Source organism: Equus przewalskii, chromosome 16, assembly GCF_037783145.1.
Source record: "Equus przewalskii isolate Varuska chromosome 16, EquPr2, whole genome shotgun sequence".
Lineage (NCBI taxonomy): Eukaryota > Metazoa > Chordata > Mammalia > Perissodactyla > Equidae > Equus > Equus przewalskii.
Window position 1 is genome coordinate 66,815,042 of NC_091846.1, and position 12,826 is coordinate 66,827,867.

The following is a 12,826-nucleotide window of genomic DNA, read 5'->3' on the forward strand; positions in this document are numbered from 1 at the left end:
TACTGTCTGACATCTCCAAAGATCAGGTTTGATGGAGGAGGAGTGATCAAACATCCCCCGTGAACTTCATCACTTCATGTGGGAGGAGGCCACAAGCATAATGCAGAAGAAATTTCTTTCAAAAGAAAACGACTTCTTTAATCTCCCTAATCTTAAACTTTTCCAACTAGACTCGGTATCTGTCTCCTTTTGTCTCTAACTTCTTCCACTGCCTCCCAAACTCCTCACTAATCAGTCAATGACTTTGTTCAATATCATGCCATATTCCTTAGAAAGATATGGAAAGATAAGACTCAGTTCTTGCTCTGAGAGATTTTACAAAATTACTGAGGAGACAAAAAGCAATGCAAAATTAACAATTAAATACTAAAGTATTTGGCATTAATTATTAGTGGAAGAGACTTTTTTAGAAAAGAGAGAGAAGCATTGACTGCAATAGGCAGCCAAGACATGCCATGGAAGAGAACTTTATAGGCTAGGTAGAATTCAGCTCAAAGGAATGACTGATCATGTTGTGTACCCTATAACCGTAGACCCCAAATGTTTTTCCTTTGGGGACTTCTGGAGGCACTTGTTCAGTAGGTCTGGACTACTGAAGGGTCCCAGGAATACGTATTTTAGAGGCTCTCCAGTGATTCATGTGCATGGCCAAATTTAGAAAATATTACTTCAAATGATGTCATCACACACTCTGAAACTGTTTGTGCTTATGCTGCGTAAATACATTAAGCATCTCTGAAGGTCTTACTTAAAGGTTCCATTTGTCTTCCAAGGTTGCAATAAGGCACAAAAACTGAGGTATCTCACAGGTATCATTTTCCAAGTCAGGATAGAAAGATCAGGCACCTGTCCCACACACACCCTTTGACTTCTTATTTCTGTGCCAATTTTAATTGCAATGTCCAACAACACAACAGCCTGTAAGTCATTAACCATAACTGTAAACTATAAAACAACCACCACCAATCCCAATTATTGTGAGTTTAAAATATTATGGTGCCACTGGGAGGGGAGAGCAGCCAGGATGTGAAATAATCAGAATGAATGAGCGAATGAACTAGATGTGTTTACTCTGAAGAAGGATTCAGAGAAGATGGGATAGCCCTCTCCAAATATCCAGAGGCAGCATGTTGAAGAGGAAGTAAACTTACTGTATGTAAAGAATGGAGCCAACGTATGAGGTCTGCAGGAAGACAGGTATTTCTTCAGTAAGAGGAAGAAATATACAGACATGCCTAGAGAGATAAAAGTTCCCATCTCAGGAACTGCTCAAATAGTGCAGATCTGAGATTTGTATTGTGTCCTTTAAAAAGTTCTTTCTATGCCAGAGATACTAAGAGACAGTTCCATGCAGAACTAATAAGTAAAATGCCCAATCCTAGTTTAGCAAGAGAAATTTTCCCTGGTGTCAGTGTTGGAATACTTGGTTGCCTAGCAACCAGTAAATATCTATGATGCAATGGAAAATCATTAGTTTGTGTCTGAGTTGATCGTATAGTTCCTAACACTACATTTGGTTCATTTCATTGATGGTAAGTGTTCCCATTATAGCTTGTTACATATCAAAATGGTGTTGAGGTGCAACTTACACAGTTCTAAGCTTTATCAAACACTAGCCAGCTGCCCAGCTTAGCCATAATGCACACAATAGAAATAGATGTTTGGTCCATGCAGGAGGCTATGGACAGGCTAAGACAGGATAAGATGGTGGGAACAGAATAATTTGAGGATCTATAAAACTCTTAAATGAAAGTTAAATCTAGTAGAGTCCTTAGAGGGATGGTATAAGTTTAATCATGAACTCTTCAACTTTGGAATTCTGTGGATTTTTAATAAGTGACTAATACCAGCATTTAAGGTATAGAACAAAGTTTAAATATATAACATACTTTAATCATAACTTTCCATTCACAGTCTCCTAGGAAACTGACAAAATATATCTGGATAGTTTAAAAGTTTGATCTCATTTATAAAGGGCTGCTTTACATTATAAGAACCAAAGAACTGTTATTTGTCAAACTTCCACATTGAACATCTGCCAAGATATCTTATTAGGTTTTCTTAGTAATAATGACCCGGTACATAAAATAAACCATGGAACCCTGTCAGATTCTATCCACACTAAATAACTGAGATACTCATTTCCCCTCTTTTGTTTGATCTCTCAAACCTAAATCATACTTTTAAAAATGATTGATTTTTGATTAATTTCTCTTTCTCCCCAAAAGATTTAGAGTTGCTTTAGGTAACTTTTTATTAGCCAAGCCAGGACATTTGTACAACAATATAATTAATAGCATTTTTAATGAAAATGATGGTATATTAATTGGTAATTTTTGGATGAGTGTTCTTCCTAATTACTTATTAACCTTTAAATCAGATATACACAAGGGAACAGAGCAAGATTCATGTCTTTGAGTATCTGAAAGCCTTTTCAAGGTGCTTTTTTATGAAAAGAATCCAGAGGAACTGTTTGTTCCTCCAAAGGAAACTCAAAATTCTATCAGGAGCTAAGTGTGGTATGATGCTTAATACGTTATGGAAGTTTTCAGTGTATCTATTCTTGGCACTTCAGTGAATCATCATTAATAGAAGTATGGTTTAATAAGATAGTAAAGATAATGCCATTGATTTTTCTTTATCGTTTAAATTTGTAGGTAGTTGCAAAAGGTGCTGAAAAGAGAAAAAATGCTATTATTAGTCGAGATGGTCTATTTGAACATTTCAATATATATACTAGAAAATGAAGAAGGCTAGACCCACAGAAGATTTCTAGATCTTTGGCCCCAAACATCAAGTCTTACTTCATGGAGCTAAAAAAGGTTTTATAGATAAGGCATAGTGTAAACTTGACTCACTGCCATTTAAACAGTAGGTCCATTTAAATGGTTGAACATAAACTAGATGAACAGACAAATAAGTGGATTTCAGAGGGCAAGAGTCCAATTTCGTTGTCTTTGATGGGAAAAAGCATCCCACTCTGGCAATCTTCTCTGTGGCCATGTCTTTCTCCAAGTTTCTGTTTGGCCTTTCTGTCTATCTAGCACTATTGACTGAGAGTTACTATTTGAAGGTCAAAGTTGTTTTTCACTCCTCCTGGAGATTCATTTTGTACCTGTGCCTTATCTTTAGGCCTTTTCCCTATTAACTTTTCTACTCTCTGTCTCTGCCTTAATTTCACTTATCAAACATATTTATTGAAGCCCGATATGTCCCAAGTTCTGTCTTTGACATAGAGGATACATCAGTGAAGGCTGTCCTACCTTCAAGGTGCTGATAGGCTAATGGGAGAGAGTCAGAGATGAGTGTCAGGCAATTGCCATATAGTATGATAAGTACCAGAAAGGGTATCTCTAGCCCATAGCAAGGTAAGGTCTAGGCTATGTGCTCTGGAGGCACACTGGGGGATAGCCAACTCAGACTAGGGGTTGGGGAAGATCAAGGAAACATCTAAACTTCTCATCGGACTTGACTAGGAGGCTGGAGGTGGTGGTGGTGAACAAGAGGGCAGAAGGCACCATCTCTGAATCTTGTAACTCCATGAGGCCACTTGTTTTCTCAGTCACTCCATCTCTGTCCTTTTGCCTGGTTTCATGTGTCTCCATCTTCCAGGTCTCCCTATTTGATCATTATCTACTTAAAGAGTAGGCACTGTGAGGACCATCCATCAAACCATTATGCAACAACAAAGAATAAGACACTGATTAAAGGCCCTGCCACATGTTGAAGAAAGCTGCAGGTTGAGAAAGGAATCTGAATATTCATTCTCCTAAAACACTTTTCCTCCCAATTCCAAGAGATTTGTATGCAGTTGCAGATGAAGTTACAACGTGGCTCTGCTCACCATTCCAAAGAAGAGAGAACTGCCAAAAACAAGATGCAAAGACAAAATACTAAACTATAGAGAAAGCAGCAATAAATATATACACACATTCAAAAATAAATAAATGGATGGATAAATAAACAAAATGTTTTCTAAAAGGAGAAGAAATGACTAATTAAAGAAAAGAATAACAATCACAGCTGCCATTTACTGAGGATACTACACATTGTCAACTGGACCAGTTATTTTCCATATATTATGTGTAATTCTTAAGACAATCCTGGAAGGCAGATTCTTAAAACAAGTCCTGGAACAATCTTTGGCACAAAGTATAAGTTCAGGAACTATATCTTGAGTAAATCAATAAATCAATATTTCTTTTGCTTGGTAACTGTCTTCCCACCCTACCCCCAAGATATAAGCTCCTTGAGGACAAGAACCTTGTTTTCCCTTCTTCTATGTCCCAAGCACCTAGAATGGAGGCTGGCACATGGCAGGCCCTCAGCAGATTTGCCTCTTCTAAAAGACAAGGAAACTGAGCCTTAGCACAAGTCAACATTTTATGCAAAATCACACAAAAACTGGGACGATTTGGGATCCCAAGTCAATGCATGCTCTCCCTTCCATGCCACACTAGTCCAGCCTTTCCTCCTGCATGATCATTCTCTGATTATCTCGAGCCTACTCATATTCCAGAGAGACTTTTCTGTCTATAATTCACCAGTAAGGTTTTGTTTAAAGGATTTCGCCCAATAGCATGTACTGGTGAATATTTAGTACATACCTATGATAGTGGCAATTATCAGCTTTCCTAAAAAATAATTGGAGGAGGAAGAGAAATGGGAAAGTTTTATTCCTCCTGTGTATGCTGAAAAACCACTAGAGGAATACACAGGCAGAATGGGTTGCCTGTCCCCCGCAGCTGCGGTGGAACTTCAGCTATTGGGATACAGTTTAATCTCCTCATCAGAATTTATTTACATTATTAAAACATAATGACAAACTCACCCATGCATTCCTGCTCATCCTCATAATTTCCTGAGGTCATTATGGTAACCAACCATGGGTGGGCAGACTGTAATCTCACTGTATAAGAGCATAGTGAATTGCATACTTTGTAGTGAACCTAGCTGGTTTGGGAGAAAGGCAGAAGGAAAGTAATGAGATGCTAGGGATTACAGGATTAGGACTGACAATTTTTATGATTGTTGGAATAGTCCAAGTGACTCAGAGTTTCACAAAGTGTGATCATTGATGGTTTTGGTAGCTTATCATACTAGATTCCAGCTACTTTCATCTTTTTAGTTATTTTTCTAATTATTTCTGTAATAATATTTTCTCTCTATTTTTCCCATTAGCTGGGCAAAATTAAAGATTTCTAATATTGACAGTGTTATAGGGAATTATGCACTCTCATATGCTATGGAAATATAAATTGGCTTAGACTTTTTGGAGGACAATTTGGACATATAAATTATATTCTTAAATGCTCATAGCATTCAACTCAACAATTCCATTTATAGATATTTATACTAGAGAAGTACTTAATATATGTGAACAAAAAGGCTGTACAAGGGTGTTTGTGTCAGTAGTATTATTCATAGTGAAAAGTAAAAATCATCACAAAATTAATCAATAAGGTAATCCAGGGAGGGAATTGTTCAAATAAGCTATGGATCATTGATACTATGAAATGCATACAACATTTCAAAAATAAGGTAGAATTAATCTATCTATCTGTCTATCTATCATCTATATCAAACACATAGACATCTGACTTGGAAAAATCTCTAAAACATATTATTTAGTAGGAAAACAGCTAGATGCAATACTTTATACAATATTATCTGTATGTATTCAAAATATATTCCAAGAGATATATTTCTATAGGTACATTATAATGTACCTATTATATATGTATTATATCACATTATATTATAATATATGTTATAATACATTATATGTTACATGTTATATTTGCATATGATATATATTATATTTGTACATAGTATTATAATGTATATGTTCTATATATATCTGTGTGTGTGTATATATATATATTATATGTTGCAAGTAGGTTGCAGTAGCTAAGCTGTAACAAGAGACCCAACAACCATATGACTTTTAACCACATGACATAGACCAATGAACAAGAAACTTATTTCTCTCTCATATAGGATGTGCTGGGTGTTCCAGTCATTCAGGGCTGGAGTTCCTTCCATATCACAGCTGTGTGATTCTCTAACCCTTGCAGTCTTAGAAACTGCATGGTCAAGGCTAGGGCACGACTACATCCAAGTTCCAACCAGCCTTCAGAAAAAGGAGAAAATATGGAAGAAGCCCACTCACTATCTCAAGGGTCCCAATTTGGAGAGAGCACTCATCACTTCCACTCACAATCCATTGGTGAAAACTTGGCCAAACATCCACCCGTTATAGCAAGGGGGATTGGAAATGCAGCCCCTGGCTAGATGACCACATACCCAACCACAGATTATTACGGTGGAAGTAAAAGGGAATAAATATTGGTGGACAGCCTGCTGTCTCCTCCACAATGTGAAGAACACAAACACAAATAGAAAACAGAAGGGAACATGAAGTTTTGCTCTAAAGTGAGGATGGGGCATGACATCAAAGGAAATCTTTGCTTTATCAGTGTTCTTCAAATTGCTTAATGTGAGTAGGAGAGATTATGACTGCCTTGGAGCTGGTAATGAGGTCAGCTGCCTAATCTCCTGTCTAAATCTGAGTGGGTAATAGCTCCATGAAGCCCACTTGACCTCCCAGCTGACCTCTTAGAACTCTTACAGTATTGCCTTTCTCTTCTTCTTACTCTTCACCACTGATATCTTTACTAGACTCTCACTCCATGCTAACCACCATTGAAATTCTTCAAAAATTTGTATGCTCAGCACCTACTGGAGTGTAATTTTAATAAAAATACAGGTTGCCACTTGCCTCTATCCATCCACTGGGATTTTCTCAATTATTCTGTAACTCACACAAATATACTGAGCATTTATATCAATGCTAGATACAGTAGGAAGTTGGAGTGATGAGACAGAATTTTCATCGACACTAGCCTTCTCCTTGGGAAAGTTCTGTCTAACTGGCCAAATAAGACATCAACGTCTGAACAGATAAGTAACAGTGGCAAGTGATATGCCCAAGTCAGTGGTAAAGCCATTAAAATAAGAAGGACTTCAGAATAGTAAATGATGACTGAGAAAGGAGGTTTAAGTAAAGATTCCTCAATGAGATGAGACTGAAATTGGGCCCCCAGGCATTGTGATATTTGTCTAGACATAAAAACATTAACATGCAATTGGGGGAGACGGAGTGAACATTTATTGATTATCTGCTACATGCTGTGTGCTGTGCCAGATTTTTTGCATTCATTATTCCATTTATCTTTACAACATATCATTAAGGTAGAAACCCTAATTTTACAGATAAGGAAACTGAGGCAATGAGGGCTTATATTAATGATTCAGGATCCAAAAGCTAGTAAGTGGAAGAGATGGGATTTGTGTCCAAATGTGTGTATTTTCTGGATAGATCTAGATCTAATTTCTAATCACCTCACTGTGTCTCAGAGCATTTCAGGCAGGAGGAAAAGCAGGGGCAATGGAATGGAGGTGAGCCTGGTCTGTTGAGGTACAAGGAGGAGAGGAGGCTGAGTGGCAGGATGTCATTACATATGCTTTGAGTTTGAGGTCACCCTGTGTCTGAGTGCTCCAGTACAAGAGGATTGAGTTACTTATTGGAAGTGCTGCGTCATGCTTCACTTCGCTTTGAGTTCTCCCCCAGCCCCGGGCGAAAGAAGTTCCAGGAGTCAATCCAGCTCCACTGGCCCAATTTAACAATTTAACCAGTTTTAAAAAGGGATTGAGTTAGTAGAAATCACCCCCAGCCTGTATTAATTCATCAGTAGTAAATGGTGATGAGAGTCCTGCATTGTTCCAGGTTACTTGTGGTCTCCAGGAATGAGAGTAGGCAGGGTCTTCCTGTCCCAGACCTACATGGGCTCGAGAGTAGTAAGCTCTGCCTGCTCTTCTCAGGTTTTGTCTGTTTGGCCCTTTTCTCAGTTCTTCATGGGGTGACTGTATTGGAGTGCTTTCTCAGAGTTGCGTCCTTTAAAACACCTCCCGATTTCTGCAGTAGTGCATCAGCATATCCTCGGCCTTGGAGATTGCTCAGCCATTTCTCCCTGGTACTGCAGCCTTCTTCATTTGCTCCTTCCTCATGAAGCCCGTCTCATCTGGAAAGCCTAAGCAGAAGTTCTCTTCCTAGGCTTTTTCTCCTTCTTCCATTCTCTGACCCAAGCCGTGGACAATTTCCAAATGCTGTGTAAAGAGCTTTCCTCTAGAAGTGCCTTATTATTCTGATCAGTCAAATGGGAGGAAAAGAATCCCAATCAACTAGAAAGATGTGGCAAGATTATCCTGTGTTATGGAGGACCTGAATGCCAAATGGAGTAGTTCATACTTTCTCCTAAAGCTATTTTGGTTGTGGGGTGTGGGGAAAGCCTGGAAGTTCGCTGAGCAGGAGAATGATAGGATAGGATAAAAGTGAAGTTCACGATGTGTAATCTGGTATGTAAAACTAATTTCAAGTGTAAAAGAGACTGTGTCTCACTACTATGATAGAGTATTAATATATGGCCAGCACTACGCCAAGCTCTTTAAAAGCATTATTTCACTTAATCCTCACAACCAACTCTATGAGGTTGTGCCCATTGTGTGGATGTAGCAACTGAAGCTTAGAGAGTTTCATTTTTCCTATCACTGGTATGTGGCAGAGCTGAGTTTGATTGTGAGAATTTCAATCCAAATACAACAGGCACAAATAAGTCACTAGAGTGAAGACTCCTGGTGTGGAGTCCGGGAGGCTGGTGTGGCGTCCATATTTTATAAGGGTGCAGACTCTGTTGGCTCCAGGAATAGAATAGAAAGGAAGCGAAGGGCTAGAAAGGTTGGCAGGCTGAGAGTAAAAAGGAAAATGAAGACAAGAGGGACAAGACACTTAGAGAACACCCTTCGTGCCCAGCATATGTCAGTGGTTATGTCATCAATCTCCACAATACCTTCATGAGAAAGGTCCTATTTTGCCAATTTCTGGCTGTGGAGACAGGTCCAGGGATTTCAAGTAACTCTACAGCTACCAAGTGGCAGAGCAGGTATTCGAACCCGGCTGTGTGAGACTCCCAATCTGGTGTCTTTGGCACCTCATTGCACTGCTTCAAACATGGCTTCAAGCTTGAGCCTCAGGCATGGGGAGAAATTTCAATACCATTCCCAAGAATAGGGAAATTTCTGGGGAGAAAATCATGAGTGGGTAGGGGGATGATAAGTTTGTTGGGGGTGAGGTGCCAGGAGTCTATTTGGGTAACAGCTTCTTGAGTATCTGGAGACTGGAGCTGGCAATGGTGATTTGGGCAGCATAAGTCATGAGGCCGATGCCAGCCACTCAAGGGAAAACAAATAAAAGCAGAAGAGAAGGGTCCTGGGGGCTGGGTATGGGGGTTGCCCACAAATAGGGGCCAGCAGAAACCATAGGCACCAGCAAAAGGGATGAAAAAGGGACAGCACCAGAGGGGAAAATAAGAGTGTGCTGTGATCAGAGACTCTCAACATGGAGGTCATCTAGAGAAGGTTCCGGATCCAGGCAATCTTAGCCAGTCAGCTGTCAGTTCATTCTAACCTGCCCAGGCTACTAATGTGATATTTTGAATCATGTCAAATTTATTAAGAACATATTACGTTCCATTAAATGCTGTTACCACAAAGGACAATGAAGTATTTGCTCGCTCAGGCACCATGGCTTTGGGTAGCAAAATGCGTGTTTTCACAGCAGCTCCCGCTAACTGGTTATTGTTTTCCAATAAAGTATTTGCTGAACATTTGCCTTACATAAACAAATAGAAAAATAATAATAGTGTATACTCCCTCTAAACATTATAGGAAAGTGTAGGCTTCCATTTAATGAGGTTTGGAAACAACACAGCAATTTTGATGTCCTGTCAAGCTTGTTAAATTGCGATTCTACCAGGATTTTACACTGAGCCAGAACCAGCACATCCCAGGGTATAAATTAGGCATAATTGGATATGCACTGATTCTTTTGGGTCACTGGGATATAATTTAATGCTATAATTGAATAAATGATACTGTTGTGGCCTGAAAAGCCCTCTCCCAAAACTTATAGCCCACTCCCTGGAAGCAACGGGGGAAGTTGAGTCCACTGTATGATTTTTTATGTTTCACAAACCTACCCCCACCTCTGAAGAATGGCTCCAATCCAGACATACTGGTTTATTTTTTCAATTAAGGTGGCAGGAATTTGCATTTTTAAAAAGTTCTCTGATTCGTTCTGTTGGAAAGTCATATTTAGAAAACACTGTTCTATATTATTCAGGGAGGAAAGCTTTGTCATCTACTGTGCTTTATCCTCCTAAACTTTGTAGGGAGCGACCTAGTGGAGCTAAGTAGGAGGTGTTTATTTGATCATTGCCTGTACCAACTATGAGTTAAAAATTTATATTCAAAAATGTATGTACCTTTGTAAATAGGTCAAAAATATAAAAACAGATTTATTTAAATTTTACATTTTAATTTAATGATATTTGCTCATGTCCTTTGGCAAGTTATCCAAATTCTCTAGTATACCCTGACCTGGACCAGGAGTATAATGATCTGACCAGTGAAGGATTTTGCAGTATACCAAAGTATAAGATCTCTGAAGACCTGGTTTCGGATCGCAGACCTAACATTGATAAGGTAGATGAGCTTAAGCAAGTAATTTTCAAAATAGTGATAATAATGCCAATATCTAGTCTGCTTAGGTCATAGAATTTTCATAAAAATCAAGTGATAAGATGAAAGTGGCATGCTTTGCAAACAACTAAATGCTTACAAATACAGTGCATCACTATATAAAATTAAAATAATGAGCTCTACGTTGTTACCTCCAGGACAACGCCTGAGGAGAAAAAAAGTGGGAGGGATTCCAGCTCTGCTTAATTTAGAGAAGCTCTATTTGGCTTTTCTGCCTTATATCTGATTTATATATTGGTTTTCCACATAAGGTCTCATTGGAACTCTGCTGCTTAAAAAAAAAACGCTGAAAATCACTCTTCCGTGTTCTATTGGGCTTTCTGCCCATATTCTTCCTTCTTTAATTGCCAGCCCACCCTTAAGCAAGTAACTGCTCATTATCACCTTCACAGAAATTTTAAAAAGGTAAAATTCCTGTTAGCTTCCTTCCTTGACTTCTTATCAGGAGTTCTGGTTAAATTCTTCCATTGAGTTTAAAACTAATGCTTAAAGTGTGTTTTTAGATGAATTACTATGATTCTCAAATTTTCTTTATACTCTCCCTATGCATAATTAAGAAATTATTATAATAAGAGAATTCCTTCTTAGCTAATTACAATCTACTACTTGGAAATAAGAGTGAAATCTTAGACTTACACATGTATCAGGCAAAATGAGCAAATCAGGAAACTGATTAGTCCCCAATGCTCTGTTAATATTAGTTCAATAAAAATTTAGGTTAACTAATTAAAAGACTAAATCATTACTTCAAAATCCCAAATCATATATTTGCAGGCTTTCTGTATTTTTTGTCAGATTCTTATGGTGGGTTTCTCATGAAAAGTTCAAGACATTTGACAGAAGTTACCCACACAATAATTAACATTTCTAAGAGGAACTGAACAAGAGGGGAGGAGAAGAAGGGATAGGAAAGAAATGGAACAAATGCATTCATTTACACACACACACACACACACACACACACACACACACTCACACTCTCATTCAGGGAAAACGAAACAGAATTCCAGCGGGGCTTTCTCTGCCCCAAGCGTGGATGCATGCTGAGACTGTTAGCACCCTGGCTGAACACCTTCTACTGCTAGTGTGCGCATCTTCTCTTTTGTCTGCTTACACAGAGGAAGGTGGAAAAACAGAGAAATTTTCTATAACATTAAACATCATTTTATCACCTCTTCCTCCAACACCTCTGACCAGAAGGACCTAATTTACTACGATATTTCAGATGAAAGAATTGTCCAACCTTAATTCTCATCACTTGCCAACCCTTGTTCCCTGCATTGCAATCTGATTTTTGTTTCCAGCACTCACCAGAACTACCCTTGATGAGATCACCAATAACTATTTAATTTATTTGCCATATTTGATGATCATTTTGGCAATTCTTAATTTTACTTGACCTCTCAGCGGTATTTGACAAATGTTGGGTACTCACTTTCTCACCCAATACCACTCCTTTCTTTCCCTTCCTTCAAGACCCATATTTATGGAGCATTTAATTATCATCTGAGACTAAACTGACGATGGCCTCTTGCTGCCACCACTTTAACTTAAATGACACATATTACATTACATTGCAATGATTCATTGACACTATTGAGAGGCTAGCCCTGGGCCACCAGTGTGAATGCCCAGGACATAAATAGGAAACTCATCCCTCGGTGATCCTCATTTAACTTGCTCCCTCTGAGCAAAGGACAAAACAGCAAATGCTTCTAGAAAAACCTGAAGGGATTCCCAGCACCAGAAAGGAAGGGAGAAAAATAGGTGTCCTACTTATTAGCTCATTTTCCATGTGAAAAAACATGCATGGGAAGCAGAGAGCCTTTGGATATTGGTCTCCTGGGGCTCAGTAGAGCCTGAGTTGGTTGCCAAGCAACAAGAAAAAGGTTCAAGGACTATAAGTTCTTGTCTAGTTTGGATGAGTTCTCAACAGAATTTCTGGAATTTGAAGGGAGGCTCCGGCATACCTAGCCCTTTAGACTCTTGATTCTTATCAGCATAGCGTCTTATTCATTATTGTTCTGTACATGTTCCTATTATCTCCCTAGTTAAATGGAAAACTCTTAAGGGACAGAAAGGAAGCCTAAATCTTATGGGTTCACCTTCCATCCTCCAGTATATAGTATATCTTTTGTAAAACCGTATTGATTGATTATTTGACCTA

At 38.6% G+C, this 12,826-nt stretch overlaps 1 protein-coding gene and 1 long non-coding RNA gene across 17 annotated transcripts in view; both read left to right on the forward strand.

Annotated features, from left to right (window-relative positions):
• Positions 1 to 12,826, forward strand: part of MBNL2 (muscleblind like splicing regulator 2) — a 153,700-nt gene that overhangs the window by 65,891 nt on the left and 74,983 nt on the right. The gene's annotated exons all lie outside the window — the stretch shown is intronic.
• LOC139076510 (uncharacterized) lies at positions 1,448 to 4,214 on the forward strand. The gene is made up of 2 exons (XR_011528207.1): positions 1,448 to 1,532; positions 3,613 to 4,214. It is a non-coding gene; the product is annotated as an uncharacterized lncRNA (long non-coding RNA).